The sequence below is a fragment of the Sciurus carolinensis genome, chromosome 9 (genome assembly GCF_902686445.1).
Source record: "Sciurus carolinensis chromosome 9, mSciCar1.2, whole genome shotgun sequence".
Lineage (NCBI taxonomy): Eukaryota > Metazoa > Chordata > Mammalia > Rodentia > Sciuridae > Sciurus > Sciurus carolinensis.
This window is the reverse complement of record NC_062221.1, coordinates 95833071-95851506: the sequence shown is the minus strand read 5'-3', so window position 1 is coordinate 95851506 and position 18436 is coordinate 95833071. Positions and strand designations below refer to the sequence as shown.

Below are 18436 nucleotides of genomic sequence, written 5' to 3'. Positions count from 1 at the left end.
GATTTTAATTATTTCCTGTCTTCTACTACTTTTGCTGTTTTTCTGTTCTTCTTTTTCTAGGGCTTTGAGTTGTAGTTTTAGATCATTTCGTTGTGACTTTTCATTCTTTTCTGGAATGTGCTCCATGCAATGAATTTTCCTCTTAGTACCACTTTCATTGTGTCCTAGAGATTTTGACATGTTGTATCATTGTTCTCATTGACCTCTAAGAATTTTTTAATATCCTCCCTGATGTTTTTTGTTATCCATGTTTCATTCAATAGCATATTATTTAGTCTCCAAGTGTTGGAGTAATTTCCCTTTTTTATTTTGTCATTGATTTCTACTCTCAGTGCATTATGATCTGATAGAACACAAGGCAGTATCTCTATTTTTTTGCATTTCCTAAGGACTGTTTTGTGGCATAACACATGGTCTATTTTTGAGAAGATTGCATGTGCTGATGAGAAGAAAGTGTATCCACTCGTTGATGAATGGAATATTCTATATATGTCTATTAAGTCCAGGTTATTGATTGCATTATTGATTTCTAGTGGTTTCTTTGGTTGGATTTTGTTTGGAAGATCTATTTAGTGGTGACAGTGTTAAAGTCACCCAGAATTATTGTGTTGTGGTCTATGTGATTCTTGAAATTGAGAAGGATTTGTTTGATGTACAGGGATGGACCATTGTTTGGGGCATAAATATTTGCTATCATTATGTCTTCCTGACATAATGATAGGTTATAAAATCAACACGCATAAATCTACAGCATTTTTATACGCAAGCGATGAAACAGCTGAAAGGGAAATGAGGAAAACAACTCCATTTGCAATAGCCTCAAAAAAAATAAAATACTTGGGCATCAATTTAACCAAAGAGGTAAAAGATCTCTACAATGAAAACTACAAAACATTGAAGAAAGAAATTAAGGAAGACCTTAGGAGATGGAAAGATCTCCCATGTTTTTGTGATAGGCAGAGTTAATATTGTCAAAATGACCATACTACCAAAAGTGCTATACAGATTCAATGCAATTCCAATTAAAATCCAAATGACGTACCTCACAGAAATAGAGCAAGCAATCATGAAATTCATCTGGAAGAATAAGAAACCCAGAATAGCCAAAGCAATCCTTAGCAGGAAGAATGAAGCTGGGGGTATCGCAATACCAGAACTTCAACTATAGTACAAAGTAATAGTAACAAAAACAGCATGGTATTGGCACCAAAATAGACAGGTAGATCAATGGTACAGAATAGAGGACATGGACACAACCCCAAATAAATACAATTTTCTAATACTAGACAAAGGTGCCAAAAATATGCAATGGAGAAAAGATAGCCTCTTTAACAAATGGTGCTGGGAAAACTGGAAATCCATATGCAACAGAAAGAATAGAAAATTTTGATTCCTGTGATCTGGTGCTACACTGCTTTGTTCTGAGTACAAGATTGCTCTAGTGTGCAGGTTCTGAAGATCCCAAGGAAGCATTCTTAGCTCCTGAGTGCCAGAAAATGGGACTGTAGGCATTCAGGAATGTGGCCATTGATTTCTGTGAAGAGGAATGGGAATGCCTGGAGCCCACTCAGCAGAATTTATACAGAGATGTGATGTTAGAGGACTAAAGAAACCTGGTCTTCTTGGCCATGAGTTCTCATCATACCCAAGAATTTGCACACAAAAATATTTATTTCAAAAAATGATAGAGAAGAATTGGAAATTGTGACCTTGAATGTTTACAACTAAGAACAACATGGAAAACTAAAAATCATACTGAACAGAAGCCCTCTAACTGTGAAGAATGGGGCAAAGCATTTAATCAAAAAGCATACCTTATTCAACACCAGAGTTTTCATTCTGACAAGAAGCCCTACAAATGTGAAGAATGTGGAAAAACTTTAAATGAAAAATTATCTCTTAATAAACACCATAGAATTCATACTGGAGAGAAACCCAGCAAATGTGAAGAATATGCCAACTCTTTTAATCAAAGATCATCTCCTATTGAGTACCACAAAATTCATACTGGAGAGAAGACTTAAAATAGTAAAGAATGTGGCTAAGATTTTCATAAAAAAATACCAAGTTGTTTGCCACCAGAGAATTCACAATAGAAGGAAACTCTACAAATGTGACAAGTGTGGAAAAACTTTTAATCACAAATCATCTCTTACTGAGTACCAGGGAATTCATACTGGAGAGAAGCCCTATGACTGTGTAGAATGTGGCAAAGCTTTTTATAGCAGATCATCTCTTACAAAACACCAAATGATTCACACTGGAGAGAAGTCCTACAACTGTGAAAAATGTGGTAAAGATTTTAATTGAAGAGCATACCTTATTTGCCATCAGAGAATTCATACTGGAGAGAAGTCTTACAAATGTTAAGAATGTGGCAAAACTTTTTGGCAGAGATCAGCTCTTGCTTGACATCATACAATTCACACTGGAGAGAAGCCCTATGACTGCAGAATGTAGCAAAGCTTTTAACCAAAGATCAAACCATAATACATATTGAGAATTCCTACTGTGAAGAATCTTTACAAATGAGGACATAGTGCCAGTGCATTTAAGACTGTTTCAACTCTTATTCCTCATGAGAGGGATCATAGCAGAGGGATTATGCAAATGTAAAGAAATGTGAAAATGTCTCCAACAGTTGTTTACACATTACTCAGCAAATGAGAAGTGAGAGAATACAAGTGGAAAAAATGTTTCAAGGTTTTAACCATTGTACAAACATCACTAAATACTACAGAATTCACAGTGCAGAACAGAACCAAAAACATATGTGTCCAAGCCTTTATTAAATTTCAAACTTTCACTAATATCTGAAACCTTACTTCTACAGAGAATCTAAAATAGCATTTGTCCAAAATATATGCCTCAGATCAAAGCAAAATATTTATAATAAAGGAAAAATATTTTATAAATTAAAAAAAGAATAGAAAATATTAATTTTTTTGTCTATTTCCTCTCTTCCCAGACAGCTAATTTCATAGTTAGCCAACATTTTCTATATGTTTATGGGTATATTTGTATTTGTTATATGAGAAATTTGCCTTTCAGTAATATTTACCGATGCCTTTACTTGTTCTTAGTGTACTAAGAACTAATTCTGGAAGACTTAACTCACACAGAATTTTGTAAATTGTTTGATAGGCTGAGGGTTGCTTCCTTATGGTACAAAAATGGTATTAAATAATGGAAGTAAAAAACAAACCTGTATTTTGTTTTACCTCAATGATGAGGGGAAGAGATATAAGGAGATATATAGGAATCAGAAGCCTTTAGATGACTAGGTCCTGCTTTTACTTTGCCAAGCTCCAGTCAGAGGTAACCTTTGAAATTCAAAGGGAGTTGTTGTGGAAATACATTTTTCCCCAGATAGTGCCATTTAGTATTTTTTTAATGTAGTATAGTTCTTTGAGATAGTCAAAGCATTTTAGATAACTGCAGCACTAGGGTTTCCCTGGTGTTCGAAGGACTTGCATACTCTGATGACATTTAATAGTAAAGACTTCTTCAGAACAAGAAGCTCTGTCCAAATAGCCCTTTGGAGCTTCTGTATGATAATAGTCAGGTCTGACATCTTTAATCATTGGAGGCAATTGTATTTCAGAAAGACATATTGGGAATTTTAATGTGAATTAAATGTCAGTGATTCCAATGTTGGTGATAGTGCCACTCTCAGAGACTTAAAGACTGCAATGATAGTGAGTCTCACATTTATTTTTCCATTATATTTTCTATAAAAACCATGTAGGTTATGGATGATAATGGCAGACAGTCATACACTTAGTCATGTTGTAGTGTGTATTACTATTTAGCCAGATTTGCTATACCTACTAATATACTTTCCCTAAAATATCTGGTATGAGATATGAGTTTATTGATGTTGGAAGTGTATTATTTTCAGTGCAGAAAATGAATGAGGATATGAATTATTTTATATTCACCAAGGATGGGCAACAGTGTATGTAGATTGCCCTAGGGTTGCACTAACTCTTCATTTCTTTGTTTGAAGGAAACTTTATACTCTATACTCTGGAAATTTATAGTACAGTAGCTTGTTCATTGTATTGATGATACCATGTTTTTAAACCTGATGAATACTTTTGACACCATTATAAAGTTTATGTGCACCAAACAATGATAGATAAATATCTTGAGAGTGTATAATTATAGCATTCTGCAAAAATAATGTGCTTTAGTTAAAGACCAGGTATAGTCACAATGTAGATTTAATGGAGATAAAAGGAGTTCATCTAGAGATCTTAGTTTTTTTTTCTTCATATAGAAATTAGATTTTATTTCTTTGAAGTGCAGTGGAGATTCCTTTGAAAGGAGGTGATTCTTTTGAAGGGTGGTGCCTTACATTTGAAAAGAAGGGTGAAACAGGTAAAAAACAACCATAGAAAGTATATGGAAGAAACTGATCACTAAATCCATTCTTCTCTTCCTAAACATGTGACTTCTCTTTGCAGGTAACTGGCCATATGATTGAGTTTAGGATTTAGAGTGATGAACATTACTTATATTTAATAATATCTAATAAGAACCTCACTTGGAATCCATTGTGAACTTTTTCCATCTAGCTTGATCCTGATGAAAACAGACATTGAAGGAGGTCATGTGTGGAAAATGCTTTTGTAACAAGACAGAAGGAGTCTAAGATTCTAACTCTTCAAGTGGAGGTGAATAGTCTTTTAATTAGGAATGTGCATTTTACATTATATGAAGGAGAAGTAAACATCTGTGTCTATCCACTAAGATATTGGGGTTATCTGTAAATACAGTTAGTTTTACAGTAAATAGTGTACAGATGAACGGCAAAAGACCTTTCAATTGTGTACAGTTAATTACTGAGTCTCAGTATAGAGATAAGATAATCAGGATTAAGAATATTCATTGCTATTTCATGTGGAATGAGAAGTTATAAATTGTGAGGAGGTTATGTGTATGGGGTGGTGGTGAAAATATGTATATTTCTTAAGATCAGTCTGGTATCAGTGTGGAAAGAGAATTAAATGAATCTCTTATCAGATGTGGATGCTGTGGTTAAGAGTTTACTTAAGAAATCTTGGCAGGAGACAAATATATCTTGAGTCTTCAAGGTGAACTGTGGAAATGAAAGATATTTGTGAATTTAAGACATCTTTAGCAGATCAAATCTAGTGAACTTGGCAATAGCTGAAACAACAGAGTTGAGGTAAGGTTAGGGTCAAGGATATGGCCCTGGTTTATCATTTGCATCTGTGCTTGTTTGGTGGCATTCTTCCCTGTGACAGAAACCCTGGAGGAATACCAGGTTTGGGGGTGGGATAAGAAGAGACCTTAATCTCAGATTTGGACATGTTAACTTTGAGGAAATTTTGGGATATTTAAATGGAGATCAAATTTATTTAGTAGTTGGGTTATAAATAAGAGAAATAAAAGGAATGAAAACAGATCTATTGTAAACTCTGTTCATTGTTATTTTATAAAGAATCCATGACAGTGAGCCCTGAGAACACAATGTGTAGTTTTAATTGTTAAAACTAGTTGTTCAGATGATTTAATGATTAGTTACAATGCCCATTAGAACAACTTTCACATCATCCTACTGGGAATTTCTGGGAAACATTAAGAGAATTTCAAACAAATTTAATGAATACAATATAAGAAAAGAAATGCTATCATTGGAATTTCTCCTTGAAATTGTATATGAGCACTATTGCTTTATTTTATACCTTTTATATTACTTCCGGAAAATGAGCCTATTTCCAATTTTCCAATATTTAATGGGAACTAGGTGAGAGTGCAGAGATTTTATAATTTAATTATTATTTTAATTTGTCTGAAGACATCAAAATATTTAGGTAAGAAATCAAAATCCTAGCCATATATTTAAAAGCAGCAACCCAAATTTAAACAGATAGAATTAAATGCCCATATGAACATGTATATTTCAATTAGCATTTTCCTGTTCCAGTAACAATTGATGGGAAGTTTTCTATTAACTAATAGAAAAATAAAAAATTGGAAAATTCAGCATTGTTCATGAGAAAAATATATTCAGTTTTGTAATGTAAAAAATTTCCTTATGTGAGACATAAGTTTTTATGTTAATATATCACGCTGTAACTTTCCAGAGTGAGAAATTGTGATTTAAGATTTGTATGGCTGAGAACAATAAAAATTCCTTAATTTCATGGAATCATGAGTTTTTGGGATAAAGTTATAGAAATAATCTCAATAGACTTCCTTTGTCTCCTTTTGCACTACATAACTCTTGAAAAAATTCATAGTTAAATTCATAGTTTAATTTTGGGGCTAAGCTATACATTGCAGAATCTAAAACCAGGAAAACAATAATATAGTTATTTGACTTTAAAAAGTGTTGGAACAGTTCATTCAGGTAAAATATTTGGTTTTAATTTTAATCAATACTTTTGTTTGGCTCTTGTTCATACTGGGACTCTCTTATGATTGTATATTTGCAAGTCAGAATTTTAAAACTCATTCATTCTTCTATTTTCATTGAGAATAATTTAACAGTCATTTCTTATGCTAAACTTTATTTATTTTCTGAGCTATCTGAGCTACAACTCTAGCCACCCTGTCTCCTTATTTTTAATTTTCACAGTCTGGCTAAATTGGCCAAACTGGCTTCCAACTTGCTGTTTTCCTGCCTTAGTTTCCCAAATTGCTGGGATTACAAGTGTGAGACCACACCTGGTATGAACTCTAATTCTTAGAAAAGTAAATTTTATTTACATTTTAAAATAGGACAAACCCAGTTTTCCTAATATTTTCTTGTAATAGAATTCTTAATGCATCCTAAATATCTAATGGTATGACTATAAAATTATGAAAATGTTTATCATAAATGAAATACCATTAAAATCTTTTACTCTCAATGTAATTCTCATTTCACAGCAATCTAGAAGCATCTGTAATAACTAGAAAACTTCTCTTTAGAATTCTTCCAGAGACTATTTATAGATTATGAAACAAACCAATAGGCTTATTTCATGAAAGAATTAAATTTTATATTTATAGTAGTGAAAGCAAATGAAGTATATAAAAATAAACCTAATAAGAATGTTACTGAAATTAGACAAAAACTTTAAGCAACATTGTTTTAATATTTGAATCCCTATTGTGTAGAATTGCAGATTACTTGAGAGTGTTAAAAAATCATACCTAGTTTGAAACTCAAAAGTTTTATTGATTAAAAATATCCAAAAGACTATACTAACTTCCCTGAAGGCTATTTATGGATTAACCTGATACTTAGATGCAAACTTTAAAAATTATTATCTTCTAATTTTGTATTAGACAATTTATTTCCAAAGTCTCTCCTCAAAAATAGAACTGGATTTCACTTTTCCTGTTTCTGCTTTCCACTATTAGCATGTTAGAGACTCTTTCACAAATATTTTATGTATGTAATAGATATCTAACTACATAATTGTATGTAAAAAGCAGCATATTATAAACATATGCTTTTCCTGTGGAACTCTTATTTTGACCTCTTGCTTTCTTCTCCACTTTTCTCATTCCTACCTCTACTTCCATACCAGAAAAAAAGTGTTATAAACTTAATAGCTAGTATCTATATTTTTTTCTAAGTGGAAGAGACATATATAAATGCACTGTTTGCTTTATAATAGTGAGATTATAGCATTTATTCTTCTCTGTATCTTACTCTTTGTAAGTTCTTTACATTGTGGTAATTCTTATTTCAATTATTATAACTCTTTTTATAATGGCTAATGTATTTTTATTTGCACTGCGCTATCCAACCATTCACTGTGAGGTGTGTGCTAAATGCCTCCTTGACTAATAATACCTGACATATTCCCTGTATAATTACCTCTATGTACCTGTAATTTATTTATAATATCTGTATAATGGAAAATGTTAGATCCAGAGGCATATTACTTTTTAAAAATTTAATGTTGATTATGTAAAATTCCTTTTCAAAAAGTTAGCTGCAATTAATATTTTGACAAGTAATATATGAAAATACTACTTTTCTCACCTCATTCAGCATGGGATATTTTTATAAACTATAATTTCTGCTAATTCTAAACATGAAAAAAGAGATTTCTGTGTTTTGTGTATGTGTCTCTGTGTGTGTTTATTCATGACATAGAAAGTTGAGCATCTATGCATTTTATTTTTTGGTCAATTTGATTTGTTCATCTGCAAATTTGTTTATTCATATCCTTTATCCATTCTTCTCTTAGATTATTTGCTCTGGTCTACTCTATTTTAACAGAGAATTTTGTGATAGGCAAAAAACTACATACTTCACATACATGGTAAACATATTTCATGACCTATTATATACCCCTTGACTCCTTTGCTTTGCTGTAAAATTATGTGGTACTAGTGATTGTACACTGGTTTTATTTGGATAAATACCCTTTAATATCTATGTTACATTATTCTCCCCTAAATTTCAAAGAAAGTATCTATGGGATGAATTAGGAGCCTAATTTACTTCCAGACAAATAAAAGCCAGCATCATCACAATCCATTAAATCATTATCCTTTTCCAACTAAGTTGAAATGTTTTATTTACTTAAGCCACAGTCCTGTATGCATTAAATTATATTTCTTAGCTCTCTATTCTGTTACACTGATTCTATGGTGCATTCTTATGCAATTATGTTAATGTTTTGATAGATGCCTTTATAGTTCAATATCAATTAAGTTAATCTTGATAATTCCTACTATTTATATATTTCTAGGGGGAAAATAGAAACAATTCTCTTCACCTGAATGTTATAATGATTTTATGTAGCTTTAAAAACAGACTGAAAAAGATTTTCATTAAACTTACATATCCCTTTAGATGAATTTTCATTTTAAAACTTTTTATTATGAAGAATTTTGAATTTATACCAAATATAGACAAATAAATGTAAAAATTTGGAACTCAAATTTGGATGAGAAGTACCTTTTAGGAATGTGTTAGTCACAAAACAATATAAACAGATTTATGATTCTATTATAACTGTGCCTTACCTTTTCTTTCATTTTAGTGATTTTCCAGGTCAAATATGGCAGAAGAAAATGTGACTCTGGTGACTGAGTTTGTTCTCACGGGACTTACAGACCAGCCAGGGCTGCAGGTACCTCTGTTCCTGGTTTTCCTCATTATCTACCTCATCACCATGGTGGGCAACCTTGGACTGATTGCTCTCATCTGGAAGGACCCCCACCTTCACACTCCCATGTACTTCTTCCTCAGCAGTTTAGCCTTGGCTGATGCCTGCACCTCATCCTCTGTGACCCCCAACATGCTTATTAATTTTTTATCTAAGAATCATAAGATATCCTTGGCTGAATGCTTAACACAGTTTTACTGTTTTGGTTCCAGTGCTACCACAGAATGTTTCCTCCTGTCAGTGATGGCCTATGACCGCTATGTAGCCATATGCAATCCCTTGCTGTATCCAGTGGTGATGTCCAATAACCTCTGCGCTCAGCTTATAGGAGCTTCATATTTTGTTGGTTTTCTGCATTTAACAATTCATGTGAGTTTGTTAGATTAACTTTCTGCAGGTCCAATGTCATACATTATTTCTATTGTGAAATTTTACAACTATTCAAAATTTCTTGCACTGATCCTACAGTTAATATACTTGTCATTTTAATCTTTTCAACCTTCATGCAAGCCTTCACCTTTGTAACCATATGGTCTCTTATGCCCGTGTCCTCTTTGCCATTCTTAAGAAGAAGTCTGAGAAAGGCAGACGTAAAGCCTTCTCCACCTGCAGTGCCCATCTGTTCTCTGTCTCTTTGTTCTATGGCACTCTATTCCTCATTTATGTGGGTCCAGGGTCTGGACCAGATGAGAATAAGGAAAAAATGCTTTCTTTATTTTACACAATAATAATTCCCCTCTTAAATCCTTTTATTTACAGTCTGAGAAACAAAGAGGTTATAGGTGCCTTGATAAGAATAATAAAGAAATAAATATTTGTCAGAAAGTTTCAAACTCTTTCTTCTTTATCTTTTATGGAAAACATAAAAAAGGCCAAAATCAAAACAAACAAGTCTTTTTGATTAGCCACTACTCTGCCATTTTACCAATAGACTAATGGTTACAGTGGTTTGCTGAGCTGTGTGTGAAGAAATCCAGTTTTGTATTTTGGATCCAGTGCCAAGTGGGTTTCCTTAGTTATGGGTTCAGAGAAAATGTAGTCACATTAGCCATAATGAACTTATTTAGATACATTGTGCTCCTTTTTATCTTTGCATTTGCTTTTGCAAATTAGGCATTTGTTATACCCTTGTAAAATTATAGGTAGTAATTAGTAATTTTATTGAGCAATATTGAGAAAAATTTGCTAGTAAATAGCCCTGATTGAGCATGGCCTCTAAGGCAGTTACTTATTTGAATGAACTTAGTTTATCCCTCTGAACCTGCAAAGTAATAAGGCTTTTTTTTTTCATACTCAATGCTGCAAGATTGATTAAATAAAACTTTGGTCATATTTATAACTTCACACACTATTTTTATATAGGATAGTGAATATAACAAGATATTTGATAGTTTATAAATTGAAGAGTAATTTTTTTTAGTAGAAAGCAGTTTCACTTAAACTTGTGAATGCATTACTATTTTTCGGTTTTTCTAGAAGCCCTCAGACAGAATTCAAGCAGACTAGATCAGAGATAAGAAGCTAGTTTATTACTTAATGACAGGAGAAAAAAATTGTTCCCATGAATTCTCCATATAAATATATATTCCTATGAATATTAATATATTAAATGTAATATTTGACTATTACATAGAATATATCTATTATATATGATATATAATTATATACATTAATACATTATTATATATTAATATATTATTAATACATTATTATATATTATTATAGTGTAAACATATTTTATATATATTTCAGTGATTGTGTCCATGAATTAAATGTAAATTAGTGGTTGAAAATTCACAGGCTTAATTTTACACTTATTATAGAAAAAGATGACTCAACTCCTTTTTAGTAAGACACATATTCTTTGATCAATCTGTTTTTCAGTGTATTTACTTAAAAATGATAAAAATAAAGAATTAAATTTGTTTAAAGTTGTTGAAGATTGAAAATATACCTTTTTCCTCATATTTGTCAAACACTTCACCTTCTGTCAACACTTTCAAAAGTATACCAAAAGTTTTTCTAAAGGTTTAGGTGTATGGTATCTTTTATTATTCATCTGTTTGTCATAAGTATATTATTGGAAAAAATCAACTTGTTTGGTCTTAAGATTAATTTCAGTAAGTGCCCCCAAACAAAATTTATTTTAAAATACCCTGCATGAAATATGGGGGACAATCTATGAATGTAATTTAGATACAGAATCAAACCTCAAGGATTAAGCAAACTAGATTAATAAAGGCAAGCAGGAAAAATGGCTACAAACATTGCTTCATTATTTATTTATTTATATTTGGTATTGGGATGCTTTATCACTGAGCTCCATTTCTTGTCTGTTCTATTCTTTTTATTTTGAGACAGGTTATGGCTAAATTGCTGAGGATCTTGTTAAATTGCTGAGGCTGGCCTTGTTCTGGGGATCCTTCTGCCTCATCCTCTGGAGTTGCTGGGATTGTAGGCATGCACCATCATGCCTGACCTGTTTTTTTCCCTTTACAGTAGCATTAGCTACTATCAGGAGAACACAAAGAAATAGACTTGACTTTGCCAAGAGGAGGCAAATATGCAAAATAGAAGATGAGTCATGAGATGTTTCCTGGGACCCTTGCAGACACTATGTTTATTAAATGACTAGAAGTGAAAAATGAAATGTCCAAGAGGTATGAAGACATGGACCTAGGACCAGTGAAATTAGAGGTTCCTGTTTAGTAATTGGGACAATTTACCAATTTATAAACACTAGAAACTTGAGTTCTTGTTAATCCGGATACTCAGAGTGCATGATCTTGAGTAATATTTTCATAGTGAAGAATCCATTTTTTTCTGAATACAAGGAATTGTGTGACCTGGCTTCAATAAACTTCAGTATACATTTATCACTGAAGATAATGGTACCCCATGGCTAAAGTAGCTTATACTGATAAAAGATACCTGCCTAATTTTTTCACTCATGGTAGATGAAAAACCCCTGAAAATATAGTAGAAATAACCTTAGATTGAATATTTATTAACCATAGAATTATTATTAATTGAAAATATGTCCAAACTATGATAAATTCAATTACAAGGTAGTTCATCTTGCTTGGTTCACTTAAATATCTGCCTATACAGTGCAGTGATGACAAACTAACAAACTGCTATTAATAGGTCTCAATGATGAATGAAAGTTCTGTGTCATTCAAAATAAAAGGAATGATTAAGAATGCTCTGATTGTTGTATACCTGCAATCCCAGCTATTTGGGAGAGTAAGGCAGGAGGATCAGTTGAGTCAAAAAATCTAAATACAGCCTTGGCAACACAGTGAGACCCTGTCAAGAGAGAGAATGAGAAAGAGAGAGAGAGGGAGAGAGAGAGGGAGAGAGAACTGATCTAAGCACATCAAATTATTTGATGGTTTTTTTAAAAAAGAAATAAATTAGTGAAAGTGCTATATAAAATATGGTGGTGAATGATTATGGTCTAAGAAGTGGAAAAGTTCTGATATCTTAGAAATCTACCATTGTTTGCTATAAAGACCCTAATAAATCTGTTCTATCTATGCCTGTTAGGGAAATGTGAAAAAAATATTGGGAAACAAAGGGGAAAGCCAGGCGCAGAGAACATTCTTGTTAATGCAATAGAATGCAAAGGTCATGATCTATTTGCAAAATTTCAGCTGAGAAGTTCAGGGAGGTATGCTTGGTCAAACTTAAATAGCATTGCGTTGGTTTACAGAAGTTTCTGGGGTTGTATGCTATCAAGATTACAGAAGCAAGGGAAATAACAGCAAGTAGAAGAGAGAGTAATATTAGAGAACCAAAATAAAATGTTGTGGATAATGAACTTCTGTGGTAGTAGATTAAATTAAAAATTGGAATATATGAAAGTAAGAATGCCCTGTAGAACCATCATCACTATTTAAAGGTTTTATTTGACTGCATATGTTATGTTATGGGAATAGAGGGATTTACCATAGCCTGCTGATTTCTTATCAGATACTAGTTACTTATGCCTCTACCTATACAAATGACATACGCATGAGATGCTTTATAATTGGTAAAATTTTCTCTGAAGTAGGAATTAAGCAAAACCAAATCCCAGGAGAATAAAAGATTTCTCCTTTGGGGAAAAAGATGGTAGATATTAATTCACAATGACTAATCTCCTGGAGGGGTACACATCTGAGTTAAGAACTGTGGTAACATAGATGACTACACCAAGCAACTAATCATTCCAGCTAAACTGCAGAACGTGCATAATCACAAAATACTAGAGAATAAACATGGGTTGAGAATACATTAGACATTATATGAACCTTAGGGAATAAATGCTTGTCTTTGGAGAACCCATGGATAGAAAGTGGGCTTTCTGCATGTTAGTAAGTTTAATTACTGCACTTTGGTTTGACTAAGCTCTACATTGAATTACTGAAAAGAAAATATGAGTTTTAATGGAGTTAGAATAAAACTTAAACTTTAAGAGAATCATAAAGTATAACATTAACAATTTATTTGGAACTTTTCCATTCTAAAGCATAAACAGATGCAAAGGTATCTCTTTTACAGTTACATAAAAATTAGAGTCTATGGGAAATATCAACACTACCATACAATGACATTCATTAAGACTCTGGAATTTTAAATTTTTTTAAATGTGCACCTAGAAAGAGTGATTTTGATAAACAAATGTAGTTCTGTTGTTAGACCTTGGTAGAACTAGCTCCTTTCTTAGATATTGGGCAAATAATTGTAATAATTATGTCACATGTACTGACAAGAAATAATTTCAAAAAATATAAGAAAAATTTGATAGAGCTCATTGATTAATAAAAAGAGTATAGATAGCAATATCCACTGATGGTTCTAGGTCAGTGCCTACTATTTATAATCAGGTAATATCACTGCCACTGACACTGAATATAAAACATCACAAATAGATACCAACTCCTACTGCTGAATGACATAAATCTTACATTGTTCCCCTGCTAAAGCAAAGCAAGCTGCTGGATTATCAACAGAAGATCCAGAATTGAAATACCTTTTGGAAATCTGTGGTCACTCATCCTGCAGATAATACATAAAATACTGGTTGAAGAGTAAAGGGGTAAATAGGTAGAATAAGGGCAATATGTATGACCTTTATGGTAGCTTTAAATGGATCCTGACATTAATAGTTACTTTTTGAACTTTGGGCTTCATTTACCCTTTGACTGAAGCCATGAACTGTGGATCAATGATTTCACAGACTATATTCCTCGGAACTAAGGTGAGCAATTCTCTATAGTAAATGCAGCATCTTGTGAAAAGAAGTTTAACATACAAACTAATCATATTCCTCACCACTCAGATAATGGCTAGATTAAAAGCTGCAATGAACAATTTAAATGCCTTATAATAAAACGAAGTTTGACTGGCTTGGTAGTCTGAATATCTTCATCTGACTTTGAAGCTTAGGGAAGTGTGGAGAACTTTGTAAGTGTTTTGAGGTATGTAAAAAGGAGTAAAAAATGGAGATATTTCTTATACTTTTTAAATATAGCAATTTCTTCAATATTCAAGTGACAAATATAGATGTACAAAGACTAGAATAAACACCAGCACAGGTATTGATTGTCCTTTTCCCTATTATTCTTTGCAATTTAAAATTTTGTGTATGTTATGTTGGATAGCAATATTCAAGTGTGGTTTGTATAATTTTTAAAAGGTAAATTTACCTTTCCTCTGCTCAATCCATTTTCCAGGATATTACATGATCTGGGGAGGTTAAGAACAATTTACCAAAGTATCTTATCATACTGAGGATTAACATCTTGAAAATTTTCTTTTAATTTTGTTCTATAAGTATTACTGTTTGGAATGAGGCATCTCCCAAAAGCAAATGTGTGTGATAAGGCAAGAACATTCAGATGTGAAATGATTGGGTTATGAAAGCCTTAACCCATTTGGTGGATTAAGGCTCTCCCAAATCCCTGAGAGGGATTAACTGAGTGATAATTTAAGGCAGGTTGGGTATGGCAGGAGGAGGTACATTGGGGGCGTGCCTTTGGGGTAGGTATATATTTTGTATCTTGTGAGTGGAATCTCTCTCTGCTTTCTGATATATCCTGAGCCACTTTCCTCCACCACACTTCTGCCATGATGTTTGGCCTCACCTTAAGCCCCAAGGAATGATGCTGGCTGTCTATGGAATGAGACCTCTGAAACTGTGAGCCCCCATATAAACTTTTCCTCCTCTAAAGTTGTTCTTGTCAGTCTTGTAGTCACAGCAGTGAAAAAGCAGGCTAAAACAGAACTAGGTAACAGGAGTGGGGCAATTGCTGTGACTAACCTGACCATGTGGTTCAGAAACTTTTGGAGCTTTTTGGAATTTGTTGGAGTAATTTTGGAAAGTTTAACAATGTAAGAGGGAAATATTTTAGATTGTTTTAACTTAATGGGTAATTCTTGTGGGAGCACAGAAGACCAGAATCTGTGCTAATCTGACTGTGGATAGTAAAGAGTGTGCTCTTGAGGTTTCAGAGGAGAATGAGGATTTATTGAAAACTGGACTCAAGGCAATTAGTTATGTTCTGGCTGAAAAGTTGTCTGCATTTTGCCTGTGTCCTGAGACTTTCTGTGAGGCTGATTTTAAAAGTGATGGATTTCTTAATCTGGTGGAAGAAATTTCTAGGCAGCATAACATTCAGGCAGTAGCAAGGGTACTGCTGGCAACTTTCAGTCTAGTTTATTTTTATACTTAGGAGCATAAAGATGAGAGAAACTTGACTTGAAAGGTGGGAGTAAATCTGGGGTTGAGGAAGTTGTCTAGTTGTTAAAGACATTACTGCCACTAAAGAAATGCTAAAGACTTTGCCCAGAGACCATAAGAAAAATGGCTTGAGGGCATCTCAGGAGTTGTGGAGACCACACTCATCTCAGCCCAACGGAGTAAAAATCCCTTCGAGAAGAGACCAGTGAGGCACAATGCTTGCATGAGGCAGTCTAGGAAGTTTTTTCAAAAGTTCAGCCACCAAGTCTTTCACAGACTGCGGCAGCCGAGGTGCCTATAAGACTAGGGCAAAGGGCAGATGGCTGATTATCAAAGAAAAGTAGATAGCACTTCCCATCAACTAGTTGACAACAGCCTCCAGGGGAGGGGAAGGATTGCACTTTCCGACACAAGCGATCAGCCCCTGGATGGTTCTTATCCTGCCTTGGATCACTCTTACCTATTGGTCACGTAGGCCTGAGAAGAAAGGAAACCTAAAATCTATAAATGGCAAGACACATTCACTCCCTCCAGCATCAGTTCTGTTGGGTTCCCTCTTCTCCAAAGTAGTGTCTCTCTCTCTCTCTCTTTCTGTTCTATCACTTAAATAAAATTTATTTTCTTACTTTGTCTTATCTTGGTTTTTCTCAGTTGTTTAATCTTCAACACTGGGATTCATGAGCGGCAGGGAGGAGTCAATGAGAATAAATTTGGTCCAAAATCAATTGGCTTTTATTTGATGCTAGTCACACAATTATTATAGTTATTTTTACTTTAGTCACACCAATATCACACATTACTTAATCACTGAATTACTGTAAGCCCCGAATAAACAAGACTCACTCCTTACTGAGACACTTTCCTGAGGTCCACTCCTGTGTGACGTGTCTTGAGTCAAAGGGCAGCGACTCCCAGAGGTTAGTAGGAAGGCAGCTCAGGAGATCTCACTGGGGAGCTCCCTCCGGCTGGAGTCCTGATCATTGAGGACGGTTGGAAGGCAAAGGAGGGTGGTGAGGTCACAGCAGGCAGGCCGGGTGGAGACGTCTCAGGCAGGATGCACACAGGCAGCTCCGCTGTTGTGGAAGACAAGGCAGCTCCGAGGTTTCCTCCACAGAAACGTCTCTGTCACGGTCAGGATGATGGATGGTCCATCAAGCAACGAGCAAGTCAGTGAATCTCCTCCAGGCTTGTGGCAGCACTGGCGTCATTGGTGTAAAACTGAGACTGGAGCTAGGCTCAACATGAGTCCTTTTAAATCCTTTTTATCAGAACCTGCCAGCGGTCTTGGTCAGTTATCTTACTCCAGGTCAGTTGCACATGTCTCCAGCTTGGGGCAACGTCAATCTTATCTTGGGGCAACACCACATCATTACCTCATTACAGCACAGAGCACTCAAGTTACTTTTTGCAAGTTACACAGCACACAGAACGTCACACATTTAATTTTGCTCCTTACACTGGGGGAACAAGGACACGATCCTGATTTTCAAGACCAGTATCACCTGGGGGCTGGGATACTGCTCAAGATGGCACCAGACCTTGGCAGCAATCATGTGGTGCTGATTCTACAGATTGCAGGATGCTGGATTTAGGGGGTCATGGAAGCTTCCAATTTCAAAAGAAGGCCTGGGAGTTCAGAGAATATGAAGTAGGGTCAGAGTCCCTGCAGGCAGCCCAGTAGAGGGTGATGTATGCAGATGAGAGGAGGAAGCCAAAGCTGCTTTGGAGACCCACAAGATTAAGAAATGCCAGTAACGTAGAATGTCTGCCTAGGAAAGCTTCAAGAATTGAACTCAGACAATCAAGAGAGAATCCACATGGGCTACAACCAAAAAAGTCATAGGGGCAGAGCTATACAAGTTTTTGGACAGAACTTTACAATACCATGTGACCCAGATGCTGGATGTGTAGCTATAGGATTTGTTTTCACAGCTGGGTATCAGTCTTGCTTTGTTCCTATTCCTTCTTTCTATGCTCCTGTTTTACTGAGTGGAAATGTTTATTCTGTACATTTATATATTGGATGTATGTAACACTTTTGATTTTTTTAGGGGCTCATGTTGAGATTTTGACTTGAGTCTCAGAGGAGCATTGGACCTGAACTTTTGGGAAATTCTTAAAGTGTTGAGACTGTGGGAACTTTTGGAAATGAAATAAATGCATTTTGCATTGTGAGATGGTCATGAACTTTTGGGAGTCAGGAGTGGAACTGAGACTGGGCTAAGGACAGATAGTGTAGATAATGAATGATTGGGTGGGGAAGATGGGGGTGAATTCAAAGATAAATAAAATGCTAATACCTCCAGAGCACTTCCCCTTCCTCCAACCGGCTGCCAAGGTTATCAGCATCCAGGGAATCATTCCTCCCAGCAAGGAGTTTTTGATGAGTACTCCCTGGGCAGCTCCTTTCCAGCCCTTGGTCACTCTACCTTTTGGTCACACAGGCAGGAGGGGAATGAGAAGAAAGGAAACCTGAAATCTATATAAAGGACAAGACAGTCCGACTCCCTAGAACACTAGGTCTGGACCCCTTCCTCTCCAGAGAAAACTCTCTCCTCACCCC

General features: G+C 34.6%; 1 pseudogene; it reads left to right on the top strand.

The window, feature by feature from the left end:
* The first annotated feature begins 9038 nt into the window (after positions 1-9038).
* On the top strand, positions 9039-9957 carry LOC124993065 (olfactory receptor 5AC1-like; annotated as a pseudogene).
* The last annotated feature ends 8479 nt before the right edge of the window (positions 9958-18436 follow it).